Genomic DNA, 15043 nt, shown 5'->3' with positions numbered 1-15043 from the left:
GGCACTATCATCTAAGGAAGAAGTATTTATAAGATTATTTATGAAAAATCAAGATATGAACATAGATGGAAAAAACCTCAAACATGTTCTTACAAACTGAATCTAAGAACATACCAGAAAGATAATCCACCATGACAAAGTAGGTTTCTTCTCAGAGATGCAGGTTAGTTCAACACATGAAAATTAGTCAAAGTAATCTAACACATGAACAAACTTAAAGAAAAAAGATTGATGCTAAAAAAAACCTTTGACAAAATCTGACAGCCCTATATGATAAAGGTTCTGGGGAGGTTATGTATATAAAGGACATACATAAACAAAATAAAAGCAACATGCCAACATCAAATTAAATCAAGAGAAACTCAAAGTGGTACTATTAATTCAGGGGCAAGACAAGGTTGTGTATTCTGCATATCTATTCATTACAGTATATGACATTTTAACTAGAGCAATAAAACAACTAAAGGACATGAGGGAATACAAATTGGAAATAAAAATGTTGAAGTATTATTAGTGCAGATGATATGATAGTATATGTAAGTGACCCTAAAATTCTACCTGGGAACTCTTGATGAACTCTTTCAGCAAAGTGGTTGGACACAAGATTAACTAAAAAATTTAGTAGACCTCCTATACACAAAAGACAAATGGGATTAGAAAAAAAAGCAAAATAAAACAAACACACACACACACACACAAATACCGACCCTTCCAAATAGTCACAAACAATATAAAATAACTTGGGGTACCTCTAACCAATCCAGTGAATGAATTTAAAATCTTTAAAGAAAGAATTTGAATAAAATATCAAAAGATTGATAGATCTCCCATTGTACGTATTGGTAGATTTAAAATAGTAATGTAGCCAATTTTTATCAAAAGCAATCTAGAGATTTAATGCAATCAGCATCAAAATTCTAACACTATCACAGAACTTGAAAGGACAATTCTGAACCTCATATGGAAAAATCAAGAAACTCAGAAGAGCCTTAACAATCATGAACAATAAAAGAAATAAAAAGAAATAGCAGCATCACCATCCCTGATTTCAACTTGTACTATAAAGCTCTAGTAGTAATAATTGTGTAGTATTGGCATAAATACAATTTGATCAATGGAATTGAATTGAAGACACAGACATAAATACACACAGCTATGGATACCTGATTTTGATGAAGACTCCAGGAATACATACTGGAAAAAACAAACCATCTTCAAAAAATGCTGATGGTCAAACTGTGCCTTCACAAAGAAGAATGCAAATAGATTCATATTTATCACTTTACAAGAACTCAAGTCCAAGTGAATCAAAGACCTCAACGTAAAACCAGTTATACTGAACCTGATTAAAGAGAAAGTGGGGAATATTCTTCAATGTATTGGTACAGGAGACAAATTCCTGAACAGAACACCAATAATTCAGGCACTAAGATCAATAATTAATATATAGATCCTCATGAAACTGAAAAACTTCTGTAGGGCAAAGGACACCATCATTAGGACAAAACAGCAGCCTGCATAATACAAAAATATTTTCACTGAATCTACATTCAATAAAGGGCTAATATCCAAAATATATAAGGAACTCAAGAAACTAGGTGTCAAAAGCAAAATTAAAAAAACAAAAACAAAAACAAAAAACAAAACAAAACAAAACAAAAAAGAACAACTTAAAACTGGGGTACAGATCTAAGCATGGAGTTCTAATAGAGGAAACTCCCATGGCTAAGAAACACATAGAAATGTTCAACATCCATAGCCATCAGGAAAATGAAAATCAAAAGCACTTTGAAATTCCATCTTACACCTGTCAGAATAGTTAACATCAAAACCATGAGTAAAAGATTTTGCTGGTAAGGATATGAAGCAAGCAGAACATTCTCCTTTCTGGTGAGAGTGCAACCTCTGGACATTGCTTTAGAATGCAGATTGAGCTGAGCTAGCCATGGGAACAAATGAGTAAGCGGTGTACTCCACAGCCAGCCCTGCTTCATTTCGTACCGCAGGTTCCTGCTTGAGCTCCTATCCTGATTTTATTGCTCTTGGTTATGGACTGTGTTCAGGAAGTGTCAGCCTAATAAACCCTTTTCTCCCTGTCTTAGGTTTTATTTTATTGTGACAAAATCCCATGATGAAAAGCAGGTTAAGGAGTAAAGAGTTTATGTCACCATCTAAATCTCAAGACATACTCTATCACTAAGGGAAGTCAGGTCAGAAACTCAAGACAGGTATCTGGAGGTAGGAATTGACGATGAGTCCATGGTGAAACACTGTCTATTGGCTTGTCAAGTTTGCTATCATATAATGCACCGTCTGTCCAAGAGTACTTTTGTCCAAACTGGGCTGGGCCCTCAATATCAATAATTAAACAAAAAATAAAAAATGTCCAACTGAATTGACTATAGACAACTAACTAAGGTTCTTAGTTTGTGTCAAATCAGCAAAAGTAAAACAAAAACAAGCAAACAAAAGTCCCAAACCTAGGATAGTTTCCAAATTTATTTGAGTCAGAATATATCATGGCACAGAAAGCAGACTAGGACAGTGTGTGAGTGAATGCTACATTTTTGTAGGTAACCACCCACGGATGACAGAATAGAATGTCAGATCCATAAAGTCTGGTGGTTATAAGCCACCCAATGTGAGTTCTGGGAGCGAATCTTTGGTTCTCTAAAAGAATTCCTAAGTATTTGAATGTAAGGAGTAAGGTTTTTTCCTCCCACCGCTGGTCTTGTCCCACCATCGCGCCTGCCCCAATTAACTCACTGAGACTCTGTATTTGTATAATTCTGTTGGCTTCCACAGAAACTGCACACATGTATCACACATACTTAAAGGAAAAATATCCACATACTTAAGACAATGATTTTAAAAATTAAGTAAAGCCACTATTGTGTCAGATCACATTTTTGCATACCAGAATTCAGCTGAGATCAAATGTGTTCTGTGTACAGTCTTATGAGGCAAACATTGTATATTTGCCTGTGCTGTGTTACTTTCTTGTAGCCATTGGAATGTAGCAGTTTATAAGCTTATCCAACTTGATAGATCTAATTGCTTCCTTGCCCCTGTGAAACAGGGGTCTGTATTCTTTGTAGGTTTTCATATCAGGTTGTCTATGCTCATCAGTGTTGGCACTTTCCTTCTAGTCCTGTCATGTATTTCCTCCTAGAAATGGCCAGTAACTCTTCCAACTCTAAATCTCTCTGTTTTCTGCCCAATCTAATGTACCCAAAGATTCCTTTCCTCTTTAAGGTTTGAGTGATTCAACTGTACTCATACAAATAGTTAATCTCTGCAAAGTCTCAGGTTAGAGAGGGACACCACCAAAATGGATTGTTCTTTAGGCTTGAGATTTACTATAATAATTATTAATGCCCTACACAGCAGCACGTCTTTAGTTTTGAAAGGAGTTTACATGTACAAGATGAAGTGTTCTTCTTCTGATAAGGTTTCAAGAAGGGGGAATATTCCATGCCACATAGTTATAAAGCAGCCCATAGTACGTACTTGAAGTTAATTGTCTTAGATACCCCATGGTGGAGGATGAATGAAAGATTTGCCCTTGGTTAATGTATATCAATTATACTTGATGTACTCTCTGATTTCTACTTCAGGAATTTTTTAATCTTCCATTATTGGAATTAGGAACAGTAGTGCAAACATACACACAAACATGCATACTCTCTCACACACACACAGAGGGAGAGAGAGAAAGAGAAACACATAAGTCTTTTTTTTTTCTTTATTTTTATCTCACTCCCTCTCTCCCTCTTACCCTTTCTGCCCCCTCACATGAAATCCTGACCGCCCTCCTCTCCCACCTCCTCCCCAATTCCACATGCAGGGCAATGCCATCCAGGTGGGGTCATATAGACCTGTCATGTCATTTGAAGTAGGGACTATGACATCTCTCCTGTCTCTAGGTTAAGGCAGTATTCCTCCATGGGGGATGTGTCTGCATGGTTTTATTGTGCACCAGGAATACATCCTGGTTCCACTGTCTGAGGGTAGACTGCTCGGTCCTTCTGGCTGAGACCCATATTCAGGGTGTCCTGAGTCAGTCCCATGCTGGATTCCCAGCTATCAGTCAGGGGTGCCATTAGCTCCTCCTTTTTCAGGTCAGCTGTCTCTATAAAACACGTAAGTCATCTTTGTGTATATCAGCCATATATTTTTATTAGAAATTACTGGCTGTGCCTATATGTTTTTAATATTTTTTTAGAATGAACGGAAGATGAGAATTTTTCTCAGTAAATAGATACTATAGTATTAGATGTTAGATGTGACTACTAGCTGAGTTGAAGAATGACTCTGTTATTGTAGAAAAAAAATAAATAAGACCTAAATCTGATTTTGTAATCAAGCAAAACTAGGACATATATGACAAGCTATTGAAAAACCTGTGCAGCCAACCAAAAAAAAAAGGAAACATAGCTTCTGAAACAATAATCTTAGACTGTTCAATACATGAAGGTGAGAATTTATCCCAAGGATTTATGAACAAACATTTATTGACCTCAAACAGGGCATAATAATAAGCCAATAATAATAGTAGTAATAATAATATATTATAAGAAAATGTTCCAGCTAATTATAGGTTGATAAACCAGTGAGTGTATTGATGTTTCTTAGAAGATCATGGGGGACTCAAAGGCTGTTGCATCTTCACAACTTTCCACTTCGCACATGAGTGGCAACTCACAAATCTTCCTACACTACTGCCAAGAAGTTACATGAAGAGAGTCACTCTCTCCATGGAGATTTACTGAACTTACAACCTCCAAAAGGAGCCTTGCAAATCTTAAACTCTCTCAATTTCTTGTATGTTGCAAAGTCTTTAGCCCTTTCATAAATCATAGGAGTCCCCTTTATACCTGTGATATTGAGTTCTAATATTGGAAGAATTGACTTTGCAACAGGCATTTGTTTCTCAGACAATTGAATAATGATTTCTATTGTTTTTCTCCTACCATAGAGTTATAAGTAAATCAAACTGAACATGCTCTTTCAAATAACCTCAAAAAATGTCTCTTCTATTTCCTTCACCTCCCCCCTGCCCATGTATCTCAGTTTCAAAAGCTACCATGACCAAAAGCAACTCTTTGGTTTTATTTCACTTATACTTCCACATAAAATGAGTCATGTAAAGATGCCAAGGCAAATGTGAGACAGAAATTGAATGATGCAGAGGCCATGAGAGAATGTTTCTTAGTGACATGCTCTCAATGGCTTGCTTATCCTACTTTCCTATAGCTCTGAAGATCAGCATCTCGGGGATTGTACCACCCACAATGAGCTGGGCTCTCTTTCATAAGTCATCAATCAAAAGCTCCATCACAGGCTTGTCCATAAACTAATATGTTAGGGCAATTTTCTTAAGTGAGGTTTCCTCTTCCCAAATCACCGTTAGTGTTGTTCACAAAAAAACTAATAAGCACAGCTGACTGCTTGTCATATTGATACATATATCGCAATTAAATCACAATCTTTGTTTTATGTTATGATAATGTCAACATGAAAACATAAATCAATTCCAACTTTTTAAAATTCCACAATCTTCACAAATTAAAACAATTTAAAAGTTATTCTCTTTAAAATATTAAAATTCAATCATCTCAAAACTATCCACCATCTCTAAATTACACAAACTATTATAAAATTCCAAAGTCTTTTATCTGTGGTATTGGAGAGATGGATGAACAGTTAAAAGCACTACTTCTTTTCCAGGGTACTGGAGTTTGATTCCCATCACCCACATAATGGATTACAACCTTCTATAACTATAATACCAGGGGAATCTTCCATTCTCTGGCTACACCGGCAAGGCACATTTGTGATTCACAGGCATGCTTGCAGGAAAATGAGGCTTAAAATTATATTTCAAATGTTCCAAATAAATCATAGGAATACATTTTTATTATAAAAATAAAAAGAAAGGCATAAAAGATAGCCTTCCAAAAGAAAAGTGATATAAATAATTAAAAAGAATAAGTTATGCTACACAGGCATTTTAGAAGTAGAAAATCAGAAAACTGAAATTATTTCCATTAGTTACTTTCATCTACATAAGAATGTATGACAAGGACTGGTGAGATGGCTTGAGCATTTATCAGCAAGACTAATGATCTGAGTTTTATCCATAGGACTTACATAGGCAGGGCATAAAGAGAGAAAGAACTCTCTTAAGTTGTTTTCTGTCCTCAGCTTGTATACCATGGCAAGGCATTAAATAAGTAAACAAACAAGCAAATCTACTAACAAAAAAATTTAAAAGACTATGTATGATAGAGGCTGGAGAGATGGTTCATGATTTTAGAGCAGTTACTGCTCTTACAGAAGAACCCATTCAGTTCCTACAACCACCTGGAGGCTCACACTAACTTTCCAGTTCCAGGGGCTCCTGTGTCCCTTTCTGAATTCTAGTAGGCACCAAGCACACATGTGGTACACAGAAACACATGCAGGCAAAACACATGTACACATAAAATAATTTTTTCTAAAAAAAGAATATGTTAGTAACAAGATCTAGAGTGACATAGAATCAGAAAATTTACTTGAATGCTACCAGGAATAAACTGGATAATTGTGAAGAAAACCTGAGTATGTGTGAGCTCCTTAGCTCTGTTGAAACATCATAGAAAATTAGAACCCAGAAACTGTACAAAGTAGTATGTTTTCTTTCAAAACTTTAGATCTTGGAGTGGATTTTATGAAACATCTAATTGAGATGATATATAATTGAATGTACAAGGGACAGAGGAGAGATAAATCTAGGAGGTACTTGATACCCATGATGTGAGATATTCCTGTTTCAAAAATGGTACAAGGACAATACTTGTGTAGTTTGCCAATATGGTTAAAGTGATGATTCTCAACCATCTTCTGGGACAGTCTCTTAGAACTTGCATTTCTATAAGTACAATATTAACTCTGAGAATCCATATTTTTTAAATATAAGGATTATTTCAGTGTAACAAATTCACCTATAAAAACAATTCATAGCTAAATTATGACATCACTCAAACACTTGCCAAAGTCCAAACTCTATACATATAAATGAACTTCCATATGATATTTTTACTTGTAATTTGAGCAAAGCAAAATTTTTATTTAGGTATGAATTTGAGTCAAGCGTCTTACTATGTATCTTGATTTTGCCTGTGATTTAACAGTTGACAAGGAAGTAAGATGAATACAAAGACATCAGAGAACAGACAGAGGTCACATTTCAGGGCATTACTGAGCTACCCTATCACATAAAGTATAACAATGGGTGGGCAACACTGCCAATCATGGTAATAATCCCCTTAAACACAGGGAGGGAGGGCTTTACAGCTAAGGTTGTAACTAAAAGACCATCTCTCCACTTAGCTCAGCTGGTGCACTTCTGGCAAGGAGATGAAGATGAATGTTGCCATGGTTACTGAGTAATTTACATACAGGTTCAACCAATTGTGTGAACTTGTCCACATTCTTACAGGGTTTTGAAAATGACAATTTCCAGTAATTAAACAAGCATTTCATTAATTCTGACAGTTACAGGATACTACCTTAATTTTAGGTCAAGTAAGTAGTCATCCATAACTTGGCAGCTTTGGGGGATAAATATTGTTTATATTTAAGTGCTGCAACTTGTTATGAAAGAACATCAACTCAAGAAAATTATGATAGTGTCATCAATAGACATACATCATTTTGAAGAGTCTCTTTGAATTTGTCCATTTGTAATTTCAGTTATTCTTTTTTAAATATCTAAAGTCTACACATCAATATTAAAAATTAATTAAATTTAAAAAGTTTTCAAACAGCTGTATATTGTACATTGTCCCCCATTTCATGTATTCGCTTATCTCCCTTTTCCTACCTCATCTTATATCACACTTTCATTCTTCTAAACACTTTGACTTTTATTATATTTTTATATAATATATATAGAAATGATTATGTATCTACATATAGTGTAGGAACCACAAGTGGAAATATATATACTATGTGTCATTCTGAAATTTGCTTGATTCACATAATTTGATTATCTCTAGTTGAACTATTTTCCTGATGATACATAACTTATCTTTATTGATGAAAACAAGTCTCCATTGTGTAGACATGGCACCTTGACTTTATTCACTGCTCTTTTCTGGGCAACTGGCTGCACTCCAAAACCTAGCTTTGGTGACTGGTGCTGCATGAACAAATGCACACGTGTGTCTGTGATGTGAGCATATGAAGTCATTCAGGCATATACCCAGGGACAAGATAGACATTCATAGAGCATATATTCATAGAGTATTTGGAGAAACTTCCCTTAATTTCCACAGAACCTGAACTACTTTTACCCTTTTTTTCAATAGTGCGGAGACCCTTTTGTCTCTCATCATTTATGTTTTTTTTTTTTTTTTGTGGTTTGCACACCTTTTTGCTATTAACAAGAATGATAAATAATTAAAACTCTGATTGTTTTGTGTAGACATAAGTTTCTGTCCTGTCCAGTACCACAACATTTTAGTCCCAAACAATCATGCAGAGGCTTATATTAATTGTAAGCTGTATGGCCTACTGCTTAGTCTTATTATTATCTTCCAACTTAAATTAAAACAAGGTTTTTATCTATGGTTAGCCATGTGGCTTCGTATCTTTTTTCAGTAAGGCACTCTCATTTTGCTTCCACTGTGTCTGGCTGGCAACTCACTTTCTGCCTTTCCCTTCCCATCATTCACTTAGTCAAGTAGCCCTGTCTATAATTTCTGCCATTAACAAATGACAAATCTTTACAGTGTACAAGAGCATAATCCCACATTAGTTTTGTTGTTTAATTTTAATTTATTTGTACATTCTAAATACTAATCCTCTATCAGATAGGTCTCGAATGAAGTCTTTTTCCCATTCAGCAGGTATCACTTCACTGTCATTTTTGCTTCCTTTATTACGTGGAAGATTTTTAAATTGCGAAGATTGCTTTAGGTTATTGTTGATCTCATTTTCTGAGCCATTCATGCCCATTTCAGAAAGGCCTTTGTCTACTCCTGCATCTTCAAGTGTTTGACCTGTGTTATCTTCAAACACTTCCAAGGTTCAGGTATCATTTTAAGGTATTTGATGGATCTGGAGTTGATTTTCTTTTTTTAGAGTGAGAAACATGGACCAGCTCCCCCTACAGTTTGGTAGTATCATTTGTTAAAAGGCTATGATTACTCTTATTTGGGCTGTTAGTATCGTTGCCATAAGTGAGATGTCTGCATCTGTGTTCATGTATTTCTATATCTACTTCATTTCATGAGTCTGTGTATTTAATCTTATGCCAGTATCATGTTTCTTTTGTCACTGTGGCTCTATATCAAATTTGTAATCAGACATTGTAGTATTTTATTAGGCTTTTCTCTTTTCTCTGCATTCCTTGAGTTATCTGGGGACTTTCTGCCTTCAAATGCATTTCAGATTTTTTCTGTTTTTGGGAAGAACATTTTGAAATTTGGAAAGAAATTTCATATCATGGTGAGAGATCAAAGATAGGTATTTGGAAAAATTCAAGACACTTAAAGATAGTTTCTTCACAAAGAAATTATACTAGGCAGAAAATGCCTCAGTACAGACACTTACAGTCCACAATATATTTTACAAGGAAAACCTCAAGTCTTTTTTTTTCTAGAATCTGGTATCAGACACAGATTATCACACTTTTCATTCTTATTCAATATAATATTCGACACCTTAGACGAACCAATAGGACAAGGAAGAGTTATAAAATGGTTAAATATGAAAAGGGAAGATATTTAAACTATCCCTATTTTTTTGAGTCTAAACATACATGTTATTATTTCTGATGAATGGTACTTACAATAGTACTTACAAATCACAGAAGTCCCTTAATACAATCTCTCTTGGTGTCTATATTCAAGAAAATTTAGGACAAATGTCCTTCATTTGGGCATTTCAACACCCTTGTGTTTCTGGTACAACTGAATGAACTGTGCACCCTGAGTCTGCGCCTTTCCCCTTGAGCTCCATTATACATTTTAAGAATCTCTTCTAAGAGAAAGCTATGTCTCATGTGAAAATTATCATAGAATATATTTACTCTTCGTGTTACTAAGGGGTGCTATTATTTTGCTTTGTTTGCACATGGATTTTATGTCCCTACTTCAAATAAATTATCCCTATTTGTATATGCTGTGATTCATTTGCTAAAGGACTCCATAGCCTATATGAAAAAATATCTTGATGTAAAAAATGTTTCCAGTAAGCAGCAGAATGATTAAAAACAACACAGTAGCTTTTATATACAAAAACAACATACTCATTGACACATTGATAGGGAAAAAAAACTTGGAAGGCCCTATATTAGTGTTGTATATATTTAGTCCAAGAATTCAAGAGTTATATGAAGGTGGAACTCTGTGAGGTCCAGGTCAGGTTGGTCTATAAAGCAAGTTTCCAGAAGAGCCAATGCTGTTGATACACAGAGAAACCATACCTTATTTTTAAAAATCTATTTTTGATAGAGTGCATGCTGTGTTAATCTTTCTAGGTCTGACTTACCTCACCCAGAATGATTTTTTTCTAGTTACATCCATTTGCCTGCAAATGTCATGATGTCATTGTTTGTTTGTTTGCTTTTTACTGCCCAGTAATACTCCATTGTGTAAATGTACCACATTTTATTTATCCATTCTTTGTTTAAGTGACCTCTGGGTTGCTTTCAGTCTCTGATTATTGTTAATAACATTGCTATCAATGTAGTTGATTGAGCAAGGGTCTTTATGGTATGATACTTTGGGTTTATTCATAAGACTGGTATAGCTGGGTCTTGAGGCAGACTGGTTACCAATTTTCTGAGAAACCACCATAACAATTCATTGTTGTGTATAAATTCACGGGAGAATGAATGCTATACACCTTTCCCATTTTTGTAATTTAGAAACAATCATATTTTACATATCAATCACAGTTCCCTCTCTTTCCATCCTCCCATGCCCCCCACGAACATCCCTACCCCCTATCCAATCCCCAGGGTGGATGAGGCCTTCCATGGGGGATCATTAAAGTTTGTCACATTATTTTTGGGAGGGTTTAGATCTCTCCCTATTTATCTGGGCAAAGAGAGCATCCATGAGGAGTAGATATCCAAAGTCCATTTGTGCACTAGTGATAAATACTGTCTCCACTGTCAGATATCCCATAGGCTTCCCAGGCCTCCTAACTAGCACTGACATTCAGAGAGCTTGGATCAGTCCAGTGCTGGGTACTTAGCTTTACAACTGGGGTCCATATATGTTACAAGCATGTTTTTCTGCCAGCCTAGTCCTAGAGCTATGTCAGCCTCAAATGCAGAGATGCTGTATTAGATACAAAGCTGTTGGCCTGTTACTAGTGCTTCTTATTGACTACCTGTTTCTTAAATATTAAAGCATTTCTATTAATCTAAGTATTTTCACATGGTCTTCTCTTACCAGAGAGAGGGCTCTCTTGGTCTTACATGTTGACTCTCCCTAACCTCTTCCTGAATTCTCCTTATATCCTAGTCCCACCCAACTTGATTTCCTATTGGCCAACAGTGCTTTATTCATTAACCAATAAGAGAAACATATTTACAGAATGACATCTCCCATCACATATACTCTCACTTGATTAGGTCACCAGTTTCTGTGGGTTTCTCCAACATGGCCTTGACCCCTTTGCTCATCCTTCCTCCCTATCAACAACTGGATTCCAGGAATAAGTCTCAGTGCTTAGCTGTGAGTGTCTACTTCTGTTTCTATCAGCTACTGAATGAAGGCTCTAGAATGGCATTTGAGATGACCATAAATCTTATTACAGGGGAAGGGTATTTAAGGTATTTTCTCCACTATTGCTTAGAAGTACTCACTCATATATGGATATTAGACATCGAGCAAAGAACTACAAACCTATAATCCACACCTCCAGAGAAGCTAGGAAGCAAGGAGGACCCTAAGAGAGACATACATAGTCCCCCAGAGAAGGAGAAAGAGACAAAAGCTCATGAACAAATTAGGAGGATAGGGGAGGTGAGAGGGAATTAAGAAAATAAAAAGTGGGAGAACAGGAGCAGGGAGAAGGACATGAGAGATCAGGAAGTTTGAGTCATAAGAATAGAGACAAGCAAAAAAAGAGATTCCTTAATAGAGGGAGCTGTTGTACGTTTAAAGAGAAACCTGGCATTAGGGAAATGTTCAGAGATACACAAGAACCTACACATTTCTCATTTACACAAAGAACATAATCTGTATCAAATACTTTAAACAAAATGGGGAACATTTAAACTGTTAAAAGAGAACACAGAGGAATACTTTACAATGTGGATAAAGGCAACAAATTCCTTAATACAATCCTAATGGCACAGACAATGATGGCAAGAATTGACACATGCAATGAAAAATTTCTGCACAGCCAAAGTAATTACTAATAGAATGGACAGCCTATAGAATGGGAGAAAATATTTTCCAGGTTTACTTCAAATAGAGTGTTCATATGTAAAATATATAAAGATCTTAAAAATAATGACTGAGAATAAAATTATCTAAATTGTAAATCAGTAAGCAGGGTAGTGACCTAAACAATAGAAATGCAACAGATCTATGAATATTTTCAAAAATGCTCTACAGCTCTAGTCAACAGAGACATAAAGGTTGAAACTACTTTGAATTTCAATCTCACCTACTGAGAATGGCTAATATCAAGATAATGAGTAACTAACTTTGGTAAAGATATGTGCTAGGGGAACCTTGGTGGTTCATGAGAGGATAAACTAGTAAAGCCACTATGGAAATTGGTATGGAACCCATTTTATTTATTTTTTTTTGAATGAAAACATTTATAGACAATATTTGAGAATTTGAGCATCGTTCTTTCCAAACTACTTCCTGCTGGTAAGGGGCGCTGTCTTGGGGGATTCAAAGAAGATTCAGAAATCCTAGCTGTAGTCTGTAAGGCTGCTTTGTCCAGCTGTTTTGAATGTAGGATCATCTGGTACTCTGTTTCAGGCAGTCTGGCATGATCAAACCACATTAGTCTGGAAGGAATCCACATCTTTTCATTTTCTGTGGAAACAAAAAAGAGAAATCCTTTTCCCCAGTAACTTGTCCTTGAACTTAAATTTTGGAGTCAAAGCATTTTTTTTTAATTTAATTTATTATTTTACAAGTCGATCCCAGTTTCCTCTCCCTCCCTGCCTCCCTCCCTCTCTTCCTCCTTTCCTCCCTGCTTCCCTCCCTTTTACCCTCTCTGCCCTCTCACATGCACCCTAACCACCCTCCCCTCCCATCCCCCCACCCCAATTCCATATGTAGGGGAATGCCATCCAGTTGGGGTCATGTAGATCTGACAGGTCATGTGAAGTAAGGACTAGGGCTTCTCTCCTGTCTCTAGATTAAGGCAGTTATCCCTCCATGGGTGATGTGTTCGCAAAGTCCTTTTGTTCACCAGGGTTACATCCTGGCTCCACTGTCTGTGGTCCCTTAGACTGCTTAGTCCTTCTGGCTGAGACCCATATTCATGGGGGCCTCAGTCAGTCCCATGCTGGGTTCCCAGGTATCAGTCTGGTGGCCCATTACTCCTCCTTGTTCAGGTAAGCTGTCTGTATGTGTTTCTGCCACCTGGCCTTGTCCTCTCCATCTGCATCTGGGTTCTAGTTTGACTCAGTGTTTATGTATGGGTGTTTGATCCTGTTTCCAACAGGCATTAGTTGAGGGCTCCATGGATAAGTTAGTTGTTGCTCTCACTCTCCGGGAAGGGCATTTATGGTAGCCTTTCCATGGAAGCTCAAATTGTTAGTTGGGAACAGTCTTGTAGTTCTCTAGACCTTTCTTTGTGTTCAATTTTATCTTCAAACCTATATTGGCTCCCTCTTTTATGTTCTCTCTCTCTCTCTTTCTCTCTCTCTCTCTCTCTCTCTCTCTCTCTCTCTCTCTCTCTCTCTCTCTCTCTCTTGTCTTCTATTCCTAACCAGGCTCAATCTTCCTGGTCTCACATGTTTTCCTTTCCTCCCCCTCGTTTTCTCCTACTTCTCTCTCCATTTTTAAAAACAAAGAAAGTAAACTAATATTAGAGTAACTGTGTGAACATGCTATACCATTTCTGATCCATATATGGAAATGACTCTATTATAGTGCAGGAACACATGCTTTTCTATGTTTATCGCCATTCTTTACGCAGCAGTTAGGGTACAATCAGCCTAGATATCCATGAAAAGATGAATAGATAATGAAAACATAAAGCATAATTAAAAGATACTTCATGAAAAATGCAGGACATCAGTAAAACTGAAAAATTACAGTAAACTGGGTAAGACAAAATTTGTATGTCCCCTGTCATTTGCATATCTTTTGCTTCCAAGTGTTAAGGTGCATATCCAAGTTTTGGAGAAAATATTGGTAAAGGACAGAAAACCAGAAAGGCACCTTTTGCCTAGAATAAAGACCTGGGAGTGGGGATATTTAAGATAGAGAGATGATTCTACCTGTCTATTTTTGTGCCTATACCAAGCTATTTTCAGAATTATAGCTCTATAGTAGAGCTTGAAGTCAGGGATAGTGACACTTCCGAAAGTTCCTTTATTGTACAGGGTTGTTTCGGCTATCCTGATATATATATGGGGGGTTGTGTGTGGGGGATGTGTATGTTTGTTTGTATGTATGTATGTATGTATATATAGTTGAGTATTTTACTTTCAAGGTCTGTGAAGAGTTGTGCTGAGATTTTTGATGGGAATTGCACTGAAATTGTAGATTGCTTTTAGCATGATTGCCATTTTTACTATGTAGATCCTGACTATCCATGAGCATCGGAGATCTTTTATTTTCTGGTATCTAGTTTCTTTCATAAAAGACTCAAAGTTCTTGCTATACTGGTCTTTCACTTGTTTACTTGTTTGGTTAGCATTACCCCCAAGATATTTTCTGTTGTTTGTGGCTATTGTGAAGGGTAATGTTTCTCTGATTTCTTTCTCAGGCCATTTATCATCTGTATATAGTAGGGCTACTGATCACTGATTTTTATTTTTAGTTAATCTTCTATCCTGCGACTT

This window comes from Phodopus roborovskii, unplaced genomic scaffold (genome assembly GCF_943737965.1).
Source record: "Phodopus roborovskii unplaced genomic scaffold, PHOROB, whole genome shotgun sequence".
Classification (NCBI taxonomy): Eukaryota; Metazoa; Chordata; class Mammalia; order Rodentia; family Cricetidae; genus Phodopus; species Phodopus roborovskii.
Note: the sequence above shows the minus strand (reverse complement) of the source record.